The 22,990-nt window shown below is 38.0% G+C and overlaps 1 protein-coding gene and 1 pseudogene across 2 annotated transcripts in view; one reads left to right on the top strand and one right to left on the bottom strand.

Annotated features, from left to right (window-relative positions):
- GMDS (GDP-mannose 4,6-dehydratase) overlaps window positions 1-22,990 on the top strand; it is a 641,507-nt gene that overhangs the window by 72,216 nt on the left and 546,301 nt on the right. The window lies entirely within an intron of this gene.
- LOC144379000 (large ribosomal subunit protein eL38 pseudogene) lies at window positions 14,540-14,748 on the bottom strand (annotated as a pseudogene).

Below are 22,990 nucleotides of genomic sequence, written 5' to 3'. Positions count from 1 at the left end.
GTTCTGAACTGCCCAGACCTGGGCAAGAGGTAAATAAACCACAGCAAGCCTGCTGTGTGATCTACAGTTACTTTGAATTTATTTTGGATTCAACACTTAGTGTAGGCGTCAAGCACTGTTGAAAAGACAAAAACAATTATAGACGCCTGCTATGGTAAATTTTTAGGTGTGGATTCTCTGCTTAGCCTTGTGAATTTTTTTAAGTGCTTCTGAGTGGAATTGTGCCTTGTGACCTACACTGTTACTAAATTTTGGTAAATGTAAATTCTTTTTGGTCTTGGCACGAAAAGTAAAACAATGTAGTATGCAATTCAAGGTTGTGTGCATAGCACAAGATGTTTATTCATGCAGTGAAGGAAATAAACCACCAGGTGGCTCAAGTAGATAGCATCTTCACTTCTTAGTCCCTGATCGTTATACTTAAGTTTTGCAGTTGCTTTGCACTTCAGAGACTGCATTTAATAAAAAACCATTGTGAGAATTGATTTTTTTTCACGCAATCTTAGAATGTTGAAGCAGAACTTTGCCTTTTTGAATTGTGTCACTGACTAGGATTTATAAGTTTTTGGACCCAAACATTATATTTTGCTTAGATTTATGGAAAAGCTTGAACGTTATTTCTTTTTGGCTCCCAAAGTAAGTGCTCCCATATTGTCATCTTAGAATGGTATGATAATTTGTTTATCTATTTATTTTTACATATACTTTCCAGAGTTGCAAATAAAATTAGTAGATATATAATTTCACTTTTGAAATTTAAACTGTTAGCAGTTTCTATTGTCTTATTTTATGCTTCCATTCTTTAGAAAATGAAGAGACACAATACCTAAGAAATCAACACTTAATTTTTGTGGATTTATTGCACAAGAAGAATTAAAGAAACCAATTTTATTACATGAGAAGTTGCTTTATAGGTTCCCACTAATATAGATGAAAAGGATTTAAAATGCCAAAATATTTGCTTAATTTTAGAATATATATACAATAAAGTTAAAGTGAAATTAACCCTTGAGATTCTGCCTTTTTTTAGCAGTCCAAGACACAGCATCTTAATTTTGGTTCTTACTACTTTTTAGATACATATTTTTAAAGATTTTATTTATTTATTTGACAGAGAGCATGCACAAGCAGGCAGAGCAGCAGGCAGAGGGAGAGGGAGAAGCAGGCTCTCCACTGAGCAGGGAGCCGGACGTGGGGCTCGATCCCAGGACCCTGGGATCATGACCTGAGCTGAAGGCAGACGCTTAACCGACTGAGCCACCCAGGCACCCCTACTTTTTATTTTTCAATCACAGATTTCCTGGAATTAGGTTTTTTTTTCTGATAAGTTTAAGGCATATTAGAAAATAAAACACTTCTTTAAAGATTTAATGTCCAGTTTCCTGTTTTATCTAGGTCTTTTACTTCAGAATTTTTGGGCAGTCATTAGACTATTACTTTATTATAAAATAGGAAAAGGGAAAAGAAGGTGAAATTCAGATCAGGTTTTTTTTTTCTTTGTACTAATTCTGGTTACAACTTTTTTTTTAAGATTTTATTTATTTGTCAGAGAGAGAGCGCGCACAAGCAGGGGGAGAAGCAGAGGGAGAGGGAGAAGCAGGCTCCCACTGAGCAAGGAGCCCGATGTGAGGCTCGACCCCAGGACCCCGGGATCATGACCTGAGCTGACGCTTAACCGACTGAGCCACCAAGGTGTCCCTCGTTACAGCTTTTGCTGGAGAAAAGATGAAATAAGTTTTTAAAAATGTGTTATAAAATTGCCATGATTTTATTTACTTTTGTTAACTCCATGTAAGTATAATTATTTCAGAAAAGAAACCAAAATTTTTATTGATATTAATAAACATAATGTTTTCGTGTCCTATTTAGTGAAGGCCAGTAATTCCAAGGATAGTTGAAGAGGTGAATGTGACTAACAAAATAGCATTTATTGGACATTGCTCTACTGTAGCTGCTCAGAGGCAGTGTTACTGTGTCTGAAACTCTTGATTTATGTTCTATTGACTATACTAATTTTCCCCTTTTATACACACTTAGCCATGTGGTAATCAAGAATCAAGAATCTTAAACAGTGCATCTTTGTTAAGGTATTAATTTGTGTCAAAGAAATTGATGTGTGTGTGTGTTTTTTTTAAAGATTTTAATTTTTTATTAGAGCGCATGTGCGCGCATGGGGTCGCTGGAGCACAAATGGGGGGCAGGGGCAGGGGGAGAGGGACTAGCAGGCTCCCTGCTGAGCAGGGACTGGGGAGGGCTGGATCCCAGGACCCTGAGATCACTACCTGAGCTGAAGGCAAACACTTAAGCGACTGAGCCAGCAGACACCCCTGATGTGGTTTTTAAAAACTGTCACTGTATGGCAACAGTGTAGAGGAAGCTGTTTGCATGTTTCCTCCTCCCCCATGATTAGGAAAATAAAACAACAAAAAAGTGTGTGTGTGTGGCACTTTTTAATCCTACTTATCTCTTATTTATGCTGGTGGCTTGGTATAAAAATGGAATCTTTTTTGTCATAATGATAAAGGAATTAGAGATGTAAAGCAAGTTGATTGATAAGGAAGTAAAATTGGTAGAAAATGCTTAAATATATAGTGTTATAATACTTCTAGACGTAATATTTATTGGGTTTAAGCAACTATATATGTGTATCCCGTGAGGAATTGATCTTTAAGAATAGTGAAGCATAATGAATGGGTGTTATATGCAACTGATGAATCACTGAACACTAGAGTTCACAGTTCATATTAAATTATGAAATAATAATAGTTTCATTATTAGTGAAACTAATAATATACTATATGTTAATTAATTGAATTTAAATAAAAATAAAAAACACAGGCAAAAAAAAAAGAATAGTGAAGCATATTTCTCGTAACTTTATTTTTCATATTTCTTTACAAGGCTTTAAAAAATTTTTGCATTTTGAATATTTTAATGCCATTCCCTCCTGGCTTAAAATTCTTTTAGTTTTACTTGTATGTTGCTTCAGAAATGACAATAAATTTAAAAATTAAGCTTCGATATGAAAGGAACTTAAGTATACAATACAAAATTGCCTTGATCAGTTGGTGCCTCTCCTCATATATACATAGTCCAAACTGCTGACAAAGCTGAGATTAAGTCAGGATTTCCTGAGGCTTGGGAACTACCTTGCTTGACTTCCATCATGTTGAATTGAGAAAGACAGGTAATATTTATATGCCATTTTTTAAATAGCACTTTTACTAAGCTTCCACTATTTCAGGGGTCCATGGGGCCATTTCATGTGTATTTGGTGCCTTTACAATCTTAAATTCATGGATAACATAACTACACACATTAAAAAAAATCTATATAATGTTTTTACTACAACTAAAAAGAGAAATGAAAGTAGTGTGTAAGGAGAATTTGTGTTTCTGTATATAAATGTGTAGATGCCGTTGCATTAGAACATTTGATGACGTGCTCAGATGTACGTACCTAGCATAGAATCCCAGATGCGATGGCTATAAATCCGAACTGTGGCACTTGTGAATGGCACTGGCAGCTCTACAAGCACTAGTGGCCGTGGCGTGATGTCCTCGTTTTTAAAAATAGTCCAATTTGGGTAAATTTGGAATAAAATAGTACTTTTCCTTTACCCATACTCTGTGTGCCCACGTAAAAACCTAGTTAGGATCTATGCTCAGATAATTAGAAAACAGTTTTTTTTTTTTTTTAAATGCACAGGACTTTTGAAAACTGTGAGGGACATAGCACGATCTTTGGCTGTGCAGGACTGTTCCAGGCATTGCAGTACCGCTAACATTCCTGGTCTCCATCCCCTAAACCAGTAGCATCCCCCAATGATTTCCAGCCCCTTCTTTCCTTTTTTTCCACACTTGAGGACAAGTTTTATTTGGGGAGAGTTTCTCATTGTTAAAGCCATAAGCAAGTTCCATTTTCTTTTTTTTTTTTTTTTAAAGATTTTATTTATTTATTTGAGAGAGAGAAAATGAGAGAGAGCACATGAGAGGGGGGAGGGTCAGAGGGAGAAGCAGACTCCCTGCCGAGCAGGGAGCCCGATGCGGGACTCGATCCAGGGACTCCAGGATCATGACCTGAGCTGAAGGCAGTCACTTAACCAACTGAGCCACCCAGGTGCCCAGCAAGTTCCATTTTCAATAACAGTTCTAGAGACCTAGTAGTTTCAGAGATCCCAGTGTTCAAAAGTGTATTTCAAAATTAATAACAAAACCCAACTCTCACCAAAAGGAAAGAGCTTTTAGATTGGTTTGGAATATACAGTCACTGATTTCAGTCCTTTAGGGCTATGGGAATGTGGGCTGTGAGAGCCAGTGGTAAAGCCCTAGCAAAGTACTTGGTCATGTTCATTCAACAACACTGTTAAGAATCTTCTTTGTCAGGCAGTGATACATGCTGGAGAGTCCAAGGTGAATGACACTTGTTTTCCTTCCTGAGAGAGCCCAGTCTTGTGTGTGAGAAAACACACATATATGTCGTGTAAGGGAAAGTGAGGTAATTTGATCACAGGTGGGATCCAGAAAAAAATCATGAATGGAGCATTTCAAAGATAAGCTGTTTTCCTCCCACTTTACATTCTCTCCTGTATTGTGGTAGGCCCTTAGGATCATAGCCAAGAGGACACTGCCATTAGGAAGCACTGGGTGGGAATTCTAGCTGAGCCCCTTAAAAGAAGTGAGACCTTGAACAGAAACAACTCGCCCAAGTGTGGCTTTCTTCTCAGAATGAGGATAATGAGATTATCTACATGAGACAACTAAGAATTATAGAAGAAATGTTGTGTAAAGGTAGCACAGTTATCGGTAATGAGTGTGTAAAAAAGATTCTCTTACTATTTTTTTAAAAAGATTTTATTTATATATTTGAGAGAGAGAGGGAGAGAGAGAGAGAGTGCAAGTGGTGGGGAGGAGCAGAGGGAGAGGGACAAGCAGACTCCATGCTGAGTGCGGAGCCAGACACAGGGCTCGATCTCACAACCCTGAGATCATGACCTGAGCCGAAATCAAGAGTCAGATGCTTAATCGACTGAGCCACCCAGGCGCCCCTTTTACTATTTTTTTTTTTTAACAAAAGGGAGAAAACAGGCAATAAATTGGGTTAGGGTTATTCTATTACTAAACTATGTTTGCTCTTTTATTACAAACATTAAAAAAAATTCCCGTGGTTGGTAATATCAGATTTTCATTCCATACTTGATCTTTTTTCCCCCTCCCTGATTATTTTTTTAGAAACAAAATATAACAAAACATTTTCTACTTTTGGTAAAAGTGGTAGGTTGAATGTTTTCAGTTGGCTGAGTTGCCTTCTTGAGCTTAGTGACCTCACTTCTGTCTTGAACCTGAGGAGAAAAGGAGATAGGAGTATTGAGAGGATTCAGAATGAGAAAGAAATCTGTTGAAATATGAAGGAAAGTTATTGAAATCTATGAACGATTTATGTTGGATTATGCAAGTTATCCTTTCGTCCATCATTTAAAGAGAGAACTGCTTGCTGTATGTGTCATTAATCTAGTGGTCATGGAATCATTAGTTATCTTGGTCACAGAAAGTTTGAGCAGAATTGATCTTTGTGTTGTAGTGGTTGGTACTTGTAGACCTAAACCATCAGTTATGTAGTAGAATATCAAAGCCATTCCCCATAACCAGTGGGATACAGATTGAGAAATAATTATTTTCAGATGTGAAAGTATGTTTCCAATCCTCCAGAGAGGTGTACTAGTTTCACATTCTGCAAATGCCATCCAAGTGAGTGTGTTCTGGACGTATATTCAGAACCATAAAGCAGGAGATTATGAACGGCAGAGTGAGCAGAGTCATGTGGAGCAATGGCTCCATTCTTGGCTTCTGAACACTGTGTATTCCTGGGCCCCATGGAGATCTGTTTAGTCAGGATTTTTTAAGGTGGGGCCTGGGGTCTTTGCTTTGAATAGGCTCCCCAGGTGATTCTGACAGATCATATAGATTTGGGAATCATCATTATGGATTGGAAAATTAACCCTCCAAAGATTAAATCAGCCTGCGTTTCTTGTCCATTTGATATCTCTACCTGGATGTTCTCCCTAAATCTCAAAGTCAACACAGGTTAAAAAAACATCTACACTTCTGACCTCCGTACCCCTCCCTTCCCCCATTCACTTCAACTCCTAGTTGTTACTAGCTTGATTTGTCTCCCCGTTACCCAGGCTCAAAATACCAGTTCCCTTTGAATGGTTTTCTGCTACTTTTTTCCCTCTCATACCACGTTATCACCATGTGTTCTCTTTTATTTTTTTCTGATCTATCCTTGTCCCTTCTCATTACCACTGTCCCTGTCTGTGTTTTCATTAACTCTCATCTGGGATTTTGCAGTCTCATTGATTGTGCTGTGTTCAGTCTTCCCTACCAGTTGTATAAATATGAGGTCCATTTTCTTCTGTACTGATACTGTGAATTAACTTAAATGCTTTAGACTAGCTTTCTAGCCTTTCCACAAATCATCACAATTTTATCTCTTATGTGTATCACAAGTTTGGCCATAATGAATGATTGACTGTTTTTTTACCCTCCCTCACCTTTCGCATGTACCCACATTATTGCTTCTGTGAATGGCATCCTCCTGTGTGGGGTCTTGCTCTGTTGCTTTCCTGCTGTTCATCATGACCCAGCTCAAGTGTCAGGTACTTGAAGAAAGCTTTCTGGTCCCTCCTTTACCAGATGTGCCCTCAGCTGCCTCTGAATCCTCTGCAGCATGTTACAGTTCATTGATTATTGGCTTATCCTTATTATTAGACATTAAGCTGCCTGAGAACTGAGGCTTACTTATCTTGATACCCCTCCAGCACTTAGTAAAGAACCTCAGTCACTGTAGATGAGGCAATAACTATTTGTTGAATTCTTTAGAATTGAAGTTACCTGGAAAATACCTCATTGCTGCAAAGAATAAGAATTAAAACCTCTTACTACCTTTTCCTACCTCAATAATGAACCCAATCTGTAACCAAATAGAGCATTTTATTTTGGAATTCAAGGGGGAGGTTGGTTATGTGACCATTACAGAGTAGTTTCAGACATTTCAGTGAGGCAGCTGGAGAGAGTAAAAGAAGGTTCTTGATACTGTTTTTATAGGCAGCTTTAAATTACCTTTGAATATGGAAGTATTAAATATGGAAAAGCTAAAATTACTTCTATTTGACCATTGATGAATTTAGCTAAGTTGGACTTTATGTCTAAGAGAATTCTGAGCATTTAGGGAAGGTAATAAAATCCATATTCCCATTGTGTGCAGTGTAGGAGCCCTTGTGCACCCTAATTACCCCCTTATTTTAAGTCCTCCCGCCTCTGTGGAAGTGGGTGTGTTTCCTCTAAGAATGTGGCCAGCTGTCAGCCTGAAGAGAAACCAGCTTGAGTGTATAGGTAGTTAATTTGTCAGTTATTAATGGGTCTGGACTAGAAGTGCTGATTGTGTCGATACTAAGCTGGAAGCTCTGCAAGGAGCCTGCTCTGCTTTCCTGGGCAAGTTACTTGTGAGTGTTGTTTTCTATGTTTTAGTGGCAAAAATTGAATTCGCTGATTCTGAAATGAGAGTGCTGTTTTAAATCTGTAATTTTGTGCTCTTTAGTAATTGACTATATTGAAAACATTTTTAAGTGACAATACCTTCGAATAAAGCAATTTCAGCTTGAAAACCATTACTTGTTCCCTCCTAATATGGATGCCATTTTATATTATCTATTATAGTGAAAGAAAGATAGACAAAAGTCACAGCTCAGCATTCACATCTTCACTGTTTTACTTGCTTGACATGTTATTTTAGGCAAAACTTCTTAACTTCGTTTTAAACCTTAATGTTCTCTTCTGAAAAATGGAAATAGTGATGGTACTGTTCTCCTAGGCTTGTGGGTGGATTAAATGAAATGATGGATCATAAGCACTTAGCACTGTGTCTCTCATGATATGAATATTTTCATCGTGAAAGACTGTGAGGCATTTTTGTGCTCCTTCCATTTTGTATTTTGTCTAAGAGCTTGGTACCTCTCCAAGGAGTAGCTTAGGTCTGCTTGGATGAAAGTCAGTCTTGTGGTTGTGACTAATGGGGCCACAGGTAAATCAAATCCAGAGAACTGTGAATGCTTGTTTGGTGATGAATAAAAGAATGAAATTTTTTCCCAGCATGTTATAGGTCTTGCTGGTCTCTGTGACTTTGTCCCAGACCAATAGGGTGGGAGCTGAAGCAGAATCTGAAGGTCCATGTACAGGTCTGTCCTTGGCCTGTGTCAGGAGTGCTTTACCAACTGGTGGCACCTTCTCTCCTGCCCCAGTGCAGAAAGGACCGGTGAAACCAACTTACTTGTTTGTTTTGTGAACTTGACTTGTGAATGAAGAACATCTCAGGTCTTAAATGATGCTGTTACAAAATCAATAAAGCAGACATGATATGTAGTAAGATATAAAGTGTGATTACCTAAAGAGCAAGAATACTTTAGGATACTCTAATCATCTGGCATGTTTTTACACATAGAGTATCAGTAATGGTTAATAGTAGACTTCACTTTTAGTTGAAAATATCAAATTTATCACAAATATAACGTTATATATATAATAAATATATACAGGTATATATATATTTATTTGTGAAATGTGGCAGATACCTAAGTAAAGACTTTTTTTAGGTGCCCATTTTCTTTAGAACACCAGCAGCTAGTGAATATCAGTACATAGCCACTAGTGATTTAAGTCCTACACCTTGATTAGTCAGATCTTGATAAGTGAATGTATGTAGGTGGTTGTGTGGTTTCTAGTCCTTGCTTGATTGAATGGATTTTTTTTTCCTTTAAATTAGTGAACAAAATTAAACAATGGTCTTCAGTGTGTAGACTGGTCTTAGAGTAAATGCTTGAAGGCAGCTGGAGGGGACACCAAATATAGAGCAGAAGTTTTTCTAGAATGTTTATTATAGGCAGGCTAGCTAGCACATTGTTTCTGCAGAAGTAACTGTTAGGGTCTGTTACAGATCCCCTCCATCCAGGTTGTTCTAGATATTCAGATGCTTTAATGGAAATCTTTAAATAGTGCCCTTGGCTTTATTTTGGAAATCAACTAAACTGAATAGGTAGACTTATGCCAGGATCCATTACTTGGCACTTTTGGTATTTTTAGGGATAAGCTCAGTCCTACATTGCAACAACATAAACAAGTGATTTTTGAATTGCTACGCAAATAATATTCTAATAACATGGTACATGAAAACATTACAACAGTCCCTTAAATATCAAGAATGAACACTTTTCATTTTCCTATATTCTTTTAAAGTTTTTGTCCCTAGGCTCTTGGTTTTTCATGGTGAAGTACATTGGTTCTCAGTGCTAATTTGGCTGTATTAGAACCACACTGGCAGCTTTGATAATGGTAGCTTTGGTGATTTGAAGCCTATGCAAGTTTGAGAATTATTTGTAAGGATATAACATTGTATTTAATAGAATAAAGTTTTAACAAATGTACAGTAATTATTTTTTGACAGATTTACTGAATATATCTAGTTCTCAGTTTTCTCATCTGAAAATTGGGAATAATAACAATATAGAGAGTTTTGGGGAGATGGTAGGTTGGTTGAACAGGAGTGGCAAGAATGTGAGCATAGGAGATACTCTTCCGTGTTTCAGGATCTGCTCATTGTATAGATATTGGCCTATGTGTTTTGGATGGACTTTATTTTTAATCGCAAGCCAATGAAGTCTAAGAAAATTGAGTTATATATTTAATAGGTATAACATCATTATGGCCCCAGTTCTCTAAAAATGGCCCTAGGGTGGCAGCTGGAATTTTCTGCTGAGGCACTGATTATGTCTTGCGAGAAATCCTAAATATCATTACTACTGATCTGGGAAGTGGGTGAAGAAACTTGCATGTAGGGTGGAAGAACACTAGCAGGACAGATAGTACAAATCTTTATAGTTAAGTCATGGAAATGACTAAAGTGATTGTTAGAGTATCATTATTGTCTCCAGACACTGATTGAAGATGTAGTTAATTCTTCTACATTGATGGGTCCTAAAGTTGATATCTGAATGGACACTTATTTAGAAGTAATGTGAAGAATATACAATTATAAGTGTAATATTTTCAAGAACAGATGATGATGCATATGAACTTGCACACTTCACTGATTAGCTGCGTGCTGAGCATTTTTCAGAATCCAGGAAAAACCTTGGAGGCAGGCCTGAGTTCAAATCAGGTTTTTGCCTTGTGGTCTTGACCAATAACCCTCCCTGGGCCTCCGCATAGAACATAAGGTCTGAGAAAGCAGGGATCTTGTCTCTTTCTTTCATTGCTGCAACTCCAGTGCTGAGAATAGTGGCCCATACAGACAGACACACAAGTAAATGGTTCTCGAGTGTGCTAAGTGGTGGGGAAGCATCATAGTCTAATCTGCTCACAGTTGTGCCAGTTCACAATGGGATAAGCACAGAAAGTGAGAGAGAGACTCATAGTAATGTGATAGAGAAAATTTTTGACCATTGACACTATTAATAATTGAAATTTTAAACTGTTTTATATGACTTTTTAAAATCACTTTTAAGAAGAAAATAATTTTTCTGTATTTTACAAAAGAATAGTTACATGATAGGGTTGCCTGGGTGGCTCAGTCGGTTAAGCCGACTGCCTTTGGCTGGGCTGCCTTCAGTTCGGGTCATGATCCCAGGGTCCTGGGATCGAGCCCTACATCTGGCTCTCTGCTCAGTGGGAGTCTGCTTCACCCTCTCCCTTTGCCTGCTGCTCCCCCTGCTTGTGCTCTCTCTCTATCTCAAATAAATAAAATCTTAAAAAAAAAAAAAAAAGAATAGTTACATGATAGATCAGAAATTTAAAAAAAAAAAGAAAGAAAGCCTCCTTTCCTCATAGTTAGTTTGAGAAGCACTGTGCTGGAGAGTTAACAAGATGGTTTAGGTCAGGGATGGTCTCTCTGAAAATGAGAATTGTGTTGAATTCTAAAGATATTGGAGAATATCCTTCTAGACAGAACAAACAGAAATGCAAAGGCCCCAAGGTGCAACAAGCCTGGTTAATATGTTTTAGGAACATAAAGAGGCCAGGAGCATAATGAGTTAGAGAGTGATGAGAGGGTAGTTAGGAGGTGGGCAAGGGTCAGATCCTCTCAGGGCTTCTTGACCTTGATAATAAGGTTGGGTTTTATTCTGAGTGCCAGTTGTCGGATGGTTTTTGTCAAGAAAGTGGTGTGAACTCATTTATGGTTCATTATCACTTTTGCAACATGGATTACAGTGGTTAAGCATGGAAAAGAATGTACCAGTTAGAAGTCTGGTATGGTAGTCTAGGCAAGAGGTGCTGGTGGGTTGGATAGGAGTACTGGCAGGGGAGATGGAGAAAAGTAGGCTCATCTGTGTGGTATTTTGAAGTTGAACTGATAGGATTTACTGATGGATTAGATTTGGGGAGTGAAAAGAAGGGGAAGAGTCAAGGATGAATCCAAAGTGTTTTTCTTGATCATTTGGATGAATAGAGAGATTCCACTTATTCAATTGAAAGACACTATTTTGAAGAGAAGTGAGGTGGGAATTAAGAACTGAGAAGTGATAGTTATCTTCCTTGTTGATATGTACCTTTTTTATGAATCCTTTTAGAAGCGGAATTTCAGAGCACCTGGGTGGCTCATTTGGTTAAGCATCTGCCTTCGGCTCAGGTCATGATCCCAGAGTCCTGGGATCGAGTCCCGCATCGGGCTCCTTGCTTAGTGGGGAGTCTGCTTCTCCCCTCTCCTCCCCCCTCCCTGCTCATGCATGCGTGCTCTCTATCTCACAGAAATAAATAAATTAAAAAAATAAAAAAAATTAAGTGGAATTTCATAGATCTGTCTTACATAGTATTGTTACACATGTCTTGGAGAGGAAATACCTAATGAAGTATGCCTGTTGGAGTCTCTAGTGGTTCTAATGGTCTAAAAACATTGGAGAAAGAAATCTTTTTGTTTATCAAATATTTTGGAAATCTCAGAAAAATTCTTAGGAATTACTGGGAGGATTTGTCCACACTGGCTTTTATTTATTCCAAAGTGGCATCCTGCTCTGTATTTATTTAATTGGCATTTGTTTATGTTTATGTTTATAAGGAACAAGTTACTCAGGTAGTGAAGTAAAGACACTGTGGACAGTCATATAGCTTTATCGCACAGTTGCCTTCTTTTAAGGCAATGAGAAAAAGGCGAAAAAATTAGACTTTCACGTTAGCTTTTGAGTCCTGAACTTTGCCAAGCCATTTTTGTGTTTGCTGATACATTTTTCTTCTTTGAAAATTTAAATGATGAAAAGATCAAGATTTATTACCAAATTTGGGTTACTGTACTGGACCTAGCCCCTGGCCAGAAGAACAACTGAGAAAACAGATTAGTTCTGCTATATACCTTTCTCTGCAGCATTAGAGTCTCGCCAGAAAGATCCAGGTGTTTTTTATTTGGTCTGGGTTCTGTAAGGTGAGATTCTGACATTATTCTTCTTTTATTTCCCTGAGAGAGTTTCTTTGATATTTTGAAATATGCCTTGACATTGCCCAACCTCTGGCATCTCTGCTTCTGCTGGTCACCAGTTTTGCCAATTCTCTGGCTTTCATTGATTCAGTCCTGCACCTTTCAGCAGTCCTGGAGTGCCATGGTTGCTGTCATTCAGACTGCAGAATGAGAAGACTTGCTTAATCTACCTGCATTTAACCCATACTTCATGACTGGCCCTTGTCAAGAAATTGTGCCACTCTTGTATTGCATCTTTCAGTATGATCAGATGGGTGTATCACCTTAAACTTCATTTTTGTTTTTAAGTAAGAATTTAATTTATTTACTTTGGTATTTAATCAATTTCAAAATAGAGAACCTTAAAATAAAAAAGAAATATATATGTCTTTTTTTTTTTTTTTCTTGGTGTAAACCTTTTATACTGTCTGTGGACTTTGATACTGCAATTTCTTGAAATCACGTTTTAAAGATACCTTTAAATTTCTTATGAAGACCGACTGCCTCTTTTTACAAATGAGTTATCTTGGACTTAAGTTCGAGTTGTTCAGTTTTCTATGTGTACTGTGGTGGTTTGCATTTCTCATCTCTGGGATTAGATGGTAGTGTTCTTGAACTCAATTTTAATCATTGTTATATTTTAAAGAGTAAATTGTCTGTTGTACAAAGTAGTTATTCAGGGAAAGAATTTGGAGATATTTCAAATTATGCTGTTATGATAATGGCATCTCTGTTTTTCTATATGTAGTCATGGTATAGATTTTTAACAAAGATTATATTTCTAAGGATACGTTTTGCCACAAAACATCATTGTCTGTCAGCGGGGTGGGGGGGATGTCAGGGCATATGGATGTTCAGACATTGGAAAGGGGAATTATAGGAAAATTCTATTAAATCTTGACTTACAGAGCCAGCTGTGCTTTTGCCCCTATCATTGTCCAGAGTTATTCTTCATAGCCAGTACTCCAAACCCATTTCCTGATCTCTCCAGGTTTTACCACAGACCCATCCCTTTTAGCAAAGTATCTTTTTCCTGCTTTATTGAGATCAAGCCCATCCTTAGGCAAATCACACTTCATCCCTTTAAAATCTTATTGTAGTTTGATGGTCCTGCTCTTCTCTGGTCTCAGAAGAGGAAGACATTCCTCTTCTTTACCAAGGCTGGTCCTACTAGCTGTCTTATTTCTACCAAATACTGTTCTCTCTGAGTCTGGCTCCACTTATTTTGTACTCTTTCCTGTTGCTCTTTTCCCCACCTGTCTACAAGCTTTCTGAGATTGTTCATCTTCTAAAATAAAATCTCTTCTTATGTTGCTTTTCTGCTCTTCTGCTTACCTTGATGGCCATACCTTTTTAAGATATCCCCTCTGTGGTTGGCCTTTCTCCTGGCCATCCCTTACTCCTGAACCCTGTATGTACTATAGCCTGTGCACAGAGCTGCATGAAGCCCTAGTGCTGGGTGGTACCAGTCCTGGGGAAGGGACTTTGGCAATTGCTTCCAGGCCATCTCCCACTTTACTCCCTGGGTTGCAGGAGGTGAACTTCTGAGGAGGGAGGGTAAGAGAAGAAGGATTTCCTTAGGATAATTCTCTTCCATCTGTCTTGCCTCCATTGGCACTCTTAATGTCCCCTCTCCCCGTCCTAAACCAGGCAGATCAGGGTTGTCTCTACACCTGGCCCTAAGGTAAGCCATTATATGGTTTCTGTGAATGTTCCCCTATTTCCTCCCTGGTCTGTTCCCTGCCACACCACACCCTCATTTCCTCTAAACTAAGTTGTTCTACCTGACACTCTTTAGGGAACTTCATGCTTTAATTTTGGCCCCACCTTCATGAAGGCCTGTACCCATTTCACAGATGAAGTATAGAAAAGTGAGATGACTTAGCTTAAGTCACACAGCTAGTAAGAGCCCAAACTTCTGACTAAAGTGTGTGTTTTTAACCATTGTTGCATTACCTTATTGTAGCTTTCTAGTGTTTAAAATTCTTTTTTATTTTTTAATTTTTAAAATTTTAATACAGTTCAAATGAGTGTGCCAGGTTCATTTCACCTCCTTTACTGCCAAACCTGGGGCAGGGACTGCTTTCAGTGTCTCTGCCTTCTCTTTGTCTGTGAAGCCCAGGGTATAAAGGTATCTGCTGCGTCGAACTTACTTCACATTATCCTTCTTTTTCTTGATCTTGATGGATTTGCATCCTTTCACCTGGCCGAGAGCAGGAAGTCCTTGATTTTGTTCATTTTGCAAGGCATGGCTACGGAGGGGCACTGGGGAGCATGTGGCTGGAAGAAGGGAGGATGGAAAAGCTAAAATTCTAGCTAACAGCTAAAATTCTTTTGATGTGAGATAAAATTGTAACCAAAAATTTGGATAATATGCTTAGGAAAACTGTCAATATGTAATTTGTGAACAAATATAGTGAATCAGAATCTACTCTGTTTTGATACTTTTTGTTAATTAGCAGAAATAGAATTTTATCCTGGGTGGCTGATGTGGGGAGGTAGTTGCTGGGGAGGCCTGTGACACTGGACTCAAAAGTTGCTAATGTCACATTCTGCCTGGAGTCCTATCTATTGCCTTCAGCTGCTTAAGGACAAATGGAAGCCTCTTTGCTTGTAAAGACACTTTTGTATGATCGTTGTGTAATCGTTATGTACACAGGCATCTTGGTGGAAACATGGCTGTTGCCTCTGTTTCCTCATCTATAAAATGGGGCAAAAACGGGACTACCCTGTTAGATGGAGAGAATAGTACTACAAACCTTGCAGGGTTGTTCATATGGACTTGTGAGCTAGTAAGTATAAAGTGCTTAGAACACATTTTAAGGACTCTGTAAGTTTTAGATAAAATGTAATCATTACTATTATTGTTAATAGAGACTGTTACTGGATATTTTGTTTATGGCCTTTTGAGGGCAGGGTGCCTGACTGTGTGTGTTAAAACAAAAGTAGGTTCAGGGTGCCTGGGTGGCTCAGTTGGTTAAGCAACTGCCTTCGGCTCAGGTCATGATCCTGGAGTCCCAGGATCGAGTCCCGCATCGGGCTCCCTGCTCAGCAGGGAGTCTGCTTCTCCCTCTGACCCTCCTCCCTCTCATGCTCTCTGTCTCTCATTCTCTCTCTCTCAAATAAATAAATAAAATCTTTAAAAAAAAAAAAAAAAAAAGTAGGTTCAATTCTCAGGAGCATCTGTTTCATTGCTCAGGAGCTCTATTCTCCAGGGTTGGGTAATTACTGTGTGAGTGTGATAGGGAGGTTGCTTTGAGTGGGCAGTTCATTGAGGGAAATGATGCAGCCGCTGTCTTCAGTTTTTCATGGAGCTGTTGCATGGTAATGCTTCCCTCTTTTTTTTCTATCCATGCTGATTCCTTCAGGAATATTTGCAGAGGAGTGGATCTTATGTCTCTTGCTTAACATTCTTTACATGGAAACCGATCTTCTTCGTCAAGGCCAAGGTGGCATGTCTCTGTGGCAAAGAATTTTCTCTTTGTGTTCAACAGTGCTTTGATTTAGTTCTCCCAAGCTCAGAAACCATGTTTTTGTTATTCTTAAATTGCTTAAATTTGCTGAGCCTTTCTAAAGGTTAATAATATTTTAGTCACCCTAAACGTGCTATACTAATACTACTTAAGATGTGATGTTCTCTTTTTGAGTTCACGCTTTTTAAATTAACTTATGTTAATAAGTAATACATCTTTTTTAAGAAGCAAAAATGCAGTTATTTTTCAGGTTCCTAAATCCGGGGGAATGCTGGGGGAGGTCTTTGAAATGATTGTATTGTGTTGTTTTTCACATTACTAGCCCCCAGGTGACTGTGATAATGAATCAGATGCTTGGGTGTGGTATGGTTGAATGGAGAGAAACTTCTCTATTTACAAAAAAGGACTTTTATGAGGTGGATAGTATATTTGTTCACAGTTTTTGAGATTTGAGAACTTTGAGCCTTCATATCTAAACACAGAAACTTGTACACAGAAGATGCCCAGTAAATATTTATTGAATAAGTGAGAGTGTCCAAGGCCACATGACTAATTAGTGTTAGCTGGGAGCCTATAATTTGTCTATAACCTGATACTAAGCCACATAGTTCTATTTAATAATTATAATGTATTGAGCTCCGGGGTTGGATTCCCGACTTGCACCTTTGCTAGTTATATGGTCTTTGGCCCTTATGGAACTCGGTTGGCTCCGAGGTAAATTGGTGATGCCAACCTGTCCCTTTTGGTGTTTAGGTTGACAGGAAGTGTTACACAGTTCCTCACACACTCAGGTGCTTGAGGAATGTAGCTATTCCTAAAAGTAATCTAATGAAATGTTAGCCTAATACTCAGCAGATGTGGAAACTGTCCATTTTATAATCAGAATACAGGGTTTATTTCCCTAATGAAAACTGTTACTGCAGTAGTTCACAAACCTAGATATTTTCCTTTATTCTTGATTATTGGAACTATTTGCAACCGCAACCTTTATAGGCAATCATGTCAGTTCATTTTCCCAACATAACTGATGTAAAATAGAACTTCCTGCTTGCACTACTTGTCTGTGTAGATTCAATTTATGTTAGAATTAAAGCACTTACATTAAGAAAAATGGATACATATTAAACTCTTTTCTGTGTCCTCAGTGTCTACTTTTTGAACCCTTCTAAACTTGTGACTCTCTCTGCCTTCCAGCTCTCTTTACCTCTATGCCCTATAAAAACATGGAAGCATCTGGTATTAGTTATATTTTATCAACCCATCAGCTGGGTGCAGGTGGCCTTAAACTGGTTCATTTTGAAGTGTGTTATCTTAAACTATGGACTTTAATTTCTTACTGTAAATGAAAAATTTCCATTCCTTCCCCCTCCCCCCCACTTTTTTGGGAAGAAACTGTAGGTATCAGTAAGTGAACAGGAAGATTTTTGTTTGTTTGTCTAATATTGAAAGGCTTTAAGGCTATACATGTTCTTTGGAGTATACCTGATTTTATTTCCTAAGTATTTATAAGTGGTAGTCCTGTTATTTTTAAACTTAACCTGTAATGGCAGATTTTTTTTTTTTTGTCCTATGTATTACTTAGTATAGTATTTTAAAATTTCTAGTATTTTTTATTGTTTAAAATTTTATTGCTTTGGAAACCGAGACTATGGCTTTGTGTCATTTATACTTAGGAATTTTCTGAGGTTTTCTTTGTGCCCTGATGCATTATCATTTTTATTTTTATTATTTTTTATTTTTTTGTTTCTTTTTTAAATTGTATTATGTTATGTTAGTCACCATACAGTACATCATTAGTTGCATTATCATTTTTTTTTTAAGATTTTATTTATTTATTTGACAGAGAGAGACACAGCGAGAGAGGGAACACAAGCAGGGGGAGCGGGAGAGGGAGAAGCAGGCTCCCCGCTGAGCAGGGAGCCTGATGTGGGGCTCAATCCCAGGACCCTGGGATCATGACCTGAGCCGAAGGCAGACGCTTAATGACTGAGCCACCCAGGCGCCCCTGCATTATCATTTTTAATAAAAGTTCCATTGATGCTTAAAAGGAAGATATATTTTTTATAGGTGAGTTACAAAGTCTGATACAAACCCATTAACTTTATCAATTACGTTATTCCAGTCCTCTGTGCTTTATAATTTTTTTCTACAGAATACATCAGATTGAGAGGCGTGTGCTCTTTTAATGGTGTTAGATTTTGTAGGCTCAACTTCCCTTGCACTTGTAATAACTTTTGCTTCTTATTCTTTTCATTCTTTCTATTTTTTTCAATGCAGTGATATTTTACACATAGAAATTCATGACTGTTGGATCTTTTTTTAAATTTTTTATTGTTATGTTAATCCCCATACATTACATCATTAGTTTTAGATATAGTGTTCCATGATTCATTGTTTGTGCATAACACCCAGTGCTCCATGCAGAACGTGCCCTCCTCAATACCCATCACCAGGCTAACCCATCCTCCCACCCCCCTCCCCTCTAGAACCCTCAGTTTGTTTTTCAGAGTCCATCGTCTCTCATGGTTCTTCTCCCCCTCCGATTTCCCCCCCTTCATTCTTCCCCTCCTGCTACATTCTTCTTCTTCTTTTTTTCTTTCTTAACATATATTGCATTATTTGTTTCAGAGGTACAGATCTGAGATTCAACAGTCTTGCACAATTCACAGTGCTTACCAGAGCACGTACCCTCCCCAGTGTCCATCACCCAGTCACCCCATCCTTCCCACCCCACCCCCCACTCCAGAAACCCGCAGTTTGTTTCCTGAGATTAAGAATTCCTCATATCAGTGAGGTCATATGATACATGTCTTTCTCTGTTTGACTTATTTCTCTCAGCATAATACCCTCCAGTTCTATCCATGTCGTTGCAAATGGCAAGATCTCATTCCTTTTGATGGCTGCATAATATTCCATTGTGTATATAGACCACATCTTCTTTATCCATTCATCTGTTGATGGACATCTTGGCTCTTTCCACAGTTTGGCTATTGTGGACATTGCTGCTATAAACATCGGGGTGCACGTACCCTTTCGGATCCCTACTTTTGTATCTTTGGGGTAAATACCCAGTAGTGCAATTGCTGGATCATATGGTAGCTCTATTTTCAACTTTATGAGGAACCTCCACACTGTTTTCCAGAGTGGCTGCACCAGCTTGCATTCCCACCAACAGTGTAGGAGGGTTCCCCTTTCTCCGCATCCCCGCCAACATCTGTCATTTCCTGACTTGTTAATTTTAGCCATTCTGACTGGTGTGAGGTGGTATCTCACTGAGGTTTTGATTTGGATTTCCCTGGTGCCGAGCGATATTGAACACTTTTTCCTGTGTCTGTTGGCCATTTGGATGTCTTCTTTGGAAAAATGTCTGTTCATGTCTTCTGCCCATTTCTTGATTGGATTCTTTGTTCTTTTGGTGTTGAGTTTGATGAGTTCTTTATAGATTTTGGATACTAGCCCTTTATCTGATATGTCATTTGCAAATATCTTCTCCCATTCTGTCGGTTGTCTTTTGGTTTTGTTGACTGTTTCCTTTGCTGTGCAAAAGTTTTTTATCTTTTATCAGTCCCAATAGTTCATTTTTGCCCTTGCTTCCCTTGGCTTTGGCGATGTTTCTAGGAAGACGTTGCTGCGGCTGAGGTCGAAGAGGTTGCTGCCTGTGTTCTCCTTTAGGATTTTGATGGACTCCTGTCTCACATTGAGGTCTTTCAACCATTTGGAGTCTATTTTTGTGTGTGGTGTAAGGAAATGGTCCAGTTTCATTCTTCTGCATGTGGCTGTCCAATTTTCCCAACACCATTTGTTGAAGAGACTTTTTTCCATTGGACATTCTTTCCTGCTTTGTCAAAAATTAGTTGACCATATAGTTGAGGGTCCATTTCTGGGCTCTCTATTCTGTTCCATTGATCTATGTGCCTGTTTTTTCATGACTGTTGGATCTTTATCACTGTTCTGCTTAGTGCTGTTGCCTTGAAATCTACTTTGTCTTATGTTAATATTGCCATTTCCTTTTTCTTCTATTTATTTTTATTTATTAAATTTTTTTTTTCTTATGTAATCTCTGCACCCAATGTGGAGCCGGAACTCATGACCCTGAGATCAAGAGTCGCATGCTCTCCTGACTGAGCCAGCCAGCTGCCCTTTTTCTTTTATTTTTATCTGCTTGATATATACCTGATCTGGTTATTTTGACAGGTAGTATCCTATTTTTTTCTCTTAATCTGAGAGACTTTATCTTTAATAGAGGGGAGTTAAATTCATTTATAATGATCATCATAACAGATAAGTTTGGACATGCTTCTGCCTTCTTGTTTTTTATTTTTAATGTATTCTTGCCTTGCATGGAGTTGGAAGACTTGTTTTTGTTATATATACCATCTTTTCTTTGGTGTCTTCTACAGTTTGGAATCTATTTTTACTTCACTTTTGCCCTTCACTGCTTTTAGTGGGGATTTAAATTCTCTTTTTGCAATTTTAGTTTCCCTCCTTATTTCATTCACCTTCCTTTTTACTTTATCCCATTTTTCACTTAGGTGCTTCTTTCATTATGGCCTTTTGTACCTTTTTCATGAAAGTCTTGTTGCATTCTAATGAGAATATTAAAGAGTTTTTCAGTACTTTCTGCTGACTCCTCTGGTAGGTTGTTTTAGATGCTATATTTCTAAGTCTTTAGGATGATGATCATATTTTCCTTTCCTGTGGTAGTCATATCCCTCCCCCCACCCATTGTGGGAGCACTGTTTCATTAGTTTTATTAATTTTTTTCATTAACCCAATGCATTTTTCGAGTGCCTGCTGGAGATGCAGAGATAAATTAGACTCTTTTAGTTAAAGCCTGGATTTTGGTTTTTCTCAATCCAGCTACTTCCATCTGTTTTCTTACATGTCTGCCATTTTCTGGCATTTGCTTGTCTGTCTGAGTAGTTGTAAGTTTTTGTCATTTTCTGTTATCTTCAGAGATCATGGAAAGCTGGGGGACTGTGTCTCTGGGACCACATTTTGTCCTTGAAGGGATGAGACACCCCTGAAAAGACAGTAGACATGTGTGGTGTGTTGTGAAAGAAAACTGGATTAATCCTTTCAGGCTAATTTCAGTGGGTTGTTGGTCAATCCAATCCTTGGTCCTTTTCCTGGAGAGGACAAAATGGATCAGTGTTGGCTGTTGTAGACTATCCTCATTGCTGTTGGGGGCCAAGGAGCCTGTGTGTGCTTTTGGTGTAAGCATTTCCTAGTACCTAGAGCCTTCTTGCTCTCAAGTGTGTAAACCTCTAGGCTGGTGTTTCTTCCACACCTGTGTTAAAATGACTAGATAAGATGGTTATCATCCACATAACTAGGCCTAAACCCACAATAAGAATCTTGGGAAGTGGGAGGGCCTATACTATGTATTCTTAACAAACACCCCAGATCTTTTTATCTTTTCATAATGGAAGTTATGGATATATAAAAGTAGAGAGAACAGCATTATGAACTCCTCATATCCATTATCTATGTAGCTTCATTAATTATCAGTATATGGCTAATCTTACTTCATCTCTATGTACTCCTGTTTCTTTATCCTGATAATTTTGAAAATAATCTCAGGCATCATGTCATTTTTTTCATTTGTAAACACTACAATATATATCTCTAAAAGATAATGGCTCTGAAAAAAAAAAACCAATATCATTTGTCATGCCTAAAAAATGAAAAGCTAAAAATTAAAAAATTAAAAAGAATAAAAATTCCTTAATATTATCAAATATCCAGTCAGTGTTTGCATTTTTCCAATTATCTCTGTCTCTGCGACAGCTTGTTTGAATTTTGTGTCTAAATAAGGTCTGTGCACTGAGATTGGTTTTCCCTCCATTTCTTTTTGTTTGTTGTTTCATTTCTTGAGGATTTTTTTGTTGTTGCAGAAATCAAATCTATTGTCTTAGAGGGTTTTCTACATCTGGATTTCACTGATTGTGGACCTACAGTGCCATCTAACATGTTCCTGTATTTCCTATACATTGGTAGTTAAATCTAGAGGCTCGATCAGATTTGGGTTCTTCCCCCCCACCCAAGAAACTTCAAAAGTAGTGTTTTATACTTCTATCAGAAAGGTACGTAATGTTTAGTCTTTTCTCTTTGTGTCATTTTTTCAGCCATTGATGTTCATTGTCTAAATCTATTCATGAAGTGTTACAAATGGTGATATTCTAGTTCTGTTATTCCATCTTGCTTGATTAGCTATAATTCTTTTATAAAAACAAAAAGGAACTTACCCTTATCAACTGTTTGGTTACTCTAAATCACAGATCATATAGGAAAGATAGAATAATGGCTTGATTCTTTACTTACCAGCTTTCAAATTAAGGAGGTGGTTTCCTAGTGCATTAGTTTGCTAGAGCTGTCATAACAAATAACACAGATTAAGATTTATTGTCTCACAGTTCTGGTGACTAGAAGTCTGAGATCAAGGTGTTGGCAGGGTTAATTTCATTCTGAGGATTCTCTCCTTGGCTTTTAGATGGCTGTCTTTGCATAGTTGTCCTTTGGTCTGTGTTTATTCCCTAATGCCTTCTTATAAGGACACAAGTCATATTGGGTTAAGACTCACCCATATGACCCCATTTAACCTTAATTACCTTTCTAAAGACGCTGTCTCCAAATACAGACACAATCCTGGGATACTGGGCTTCAACGTATGAATGCTGAGGTCTGATAAGTTTATCAGGTCTGATAAACTGATAATGCAGTTCATCCCTTTAAACCTAGCATCCTGAAAATGTGGAATTTTTTTTAAAGTATCATAATGAATATATTTTTAAAGTATTATAATGAACACATTTCATATGTTTCAATCCATTGCAGTTACCTTCAGTAATGCTCAAATTTGGCCTCTTGGAAGCCTGAGCAAGACACAGGTTGCTCCTTAGATATAATCCCAGTATTCTTGGTTAGCTTTCTGGCTTTTTTGCATTCTTCTAGAACAAAATGTGCTAGGCCTTTTTTACTGCTCCAGACTTGCAAGGATATTTCTTCTGGGAGTCCTG

The sequence above is a fragment of the Halichoerus grypus genome, chromosome 9 (genome assembly GCF_964656455.1).
Source record: "Halichoerus grypus chromosome 9, mHalGry1.hap1.1, whole genome shotgun sequence".
In the NCBI taxonomy this organism is placed as follows: Eukaryota; Metazoa; Chordata; class Mammalia; order Carnivora; family Phocidae; genus Halichoerus; species Halichoerus grypus.
This window is presented reverse-complemented; position numbering and strand designations above follow the sequence as displayed.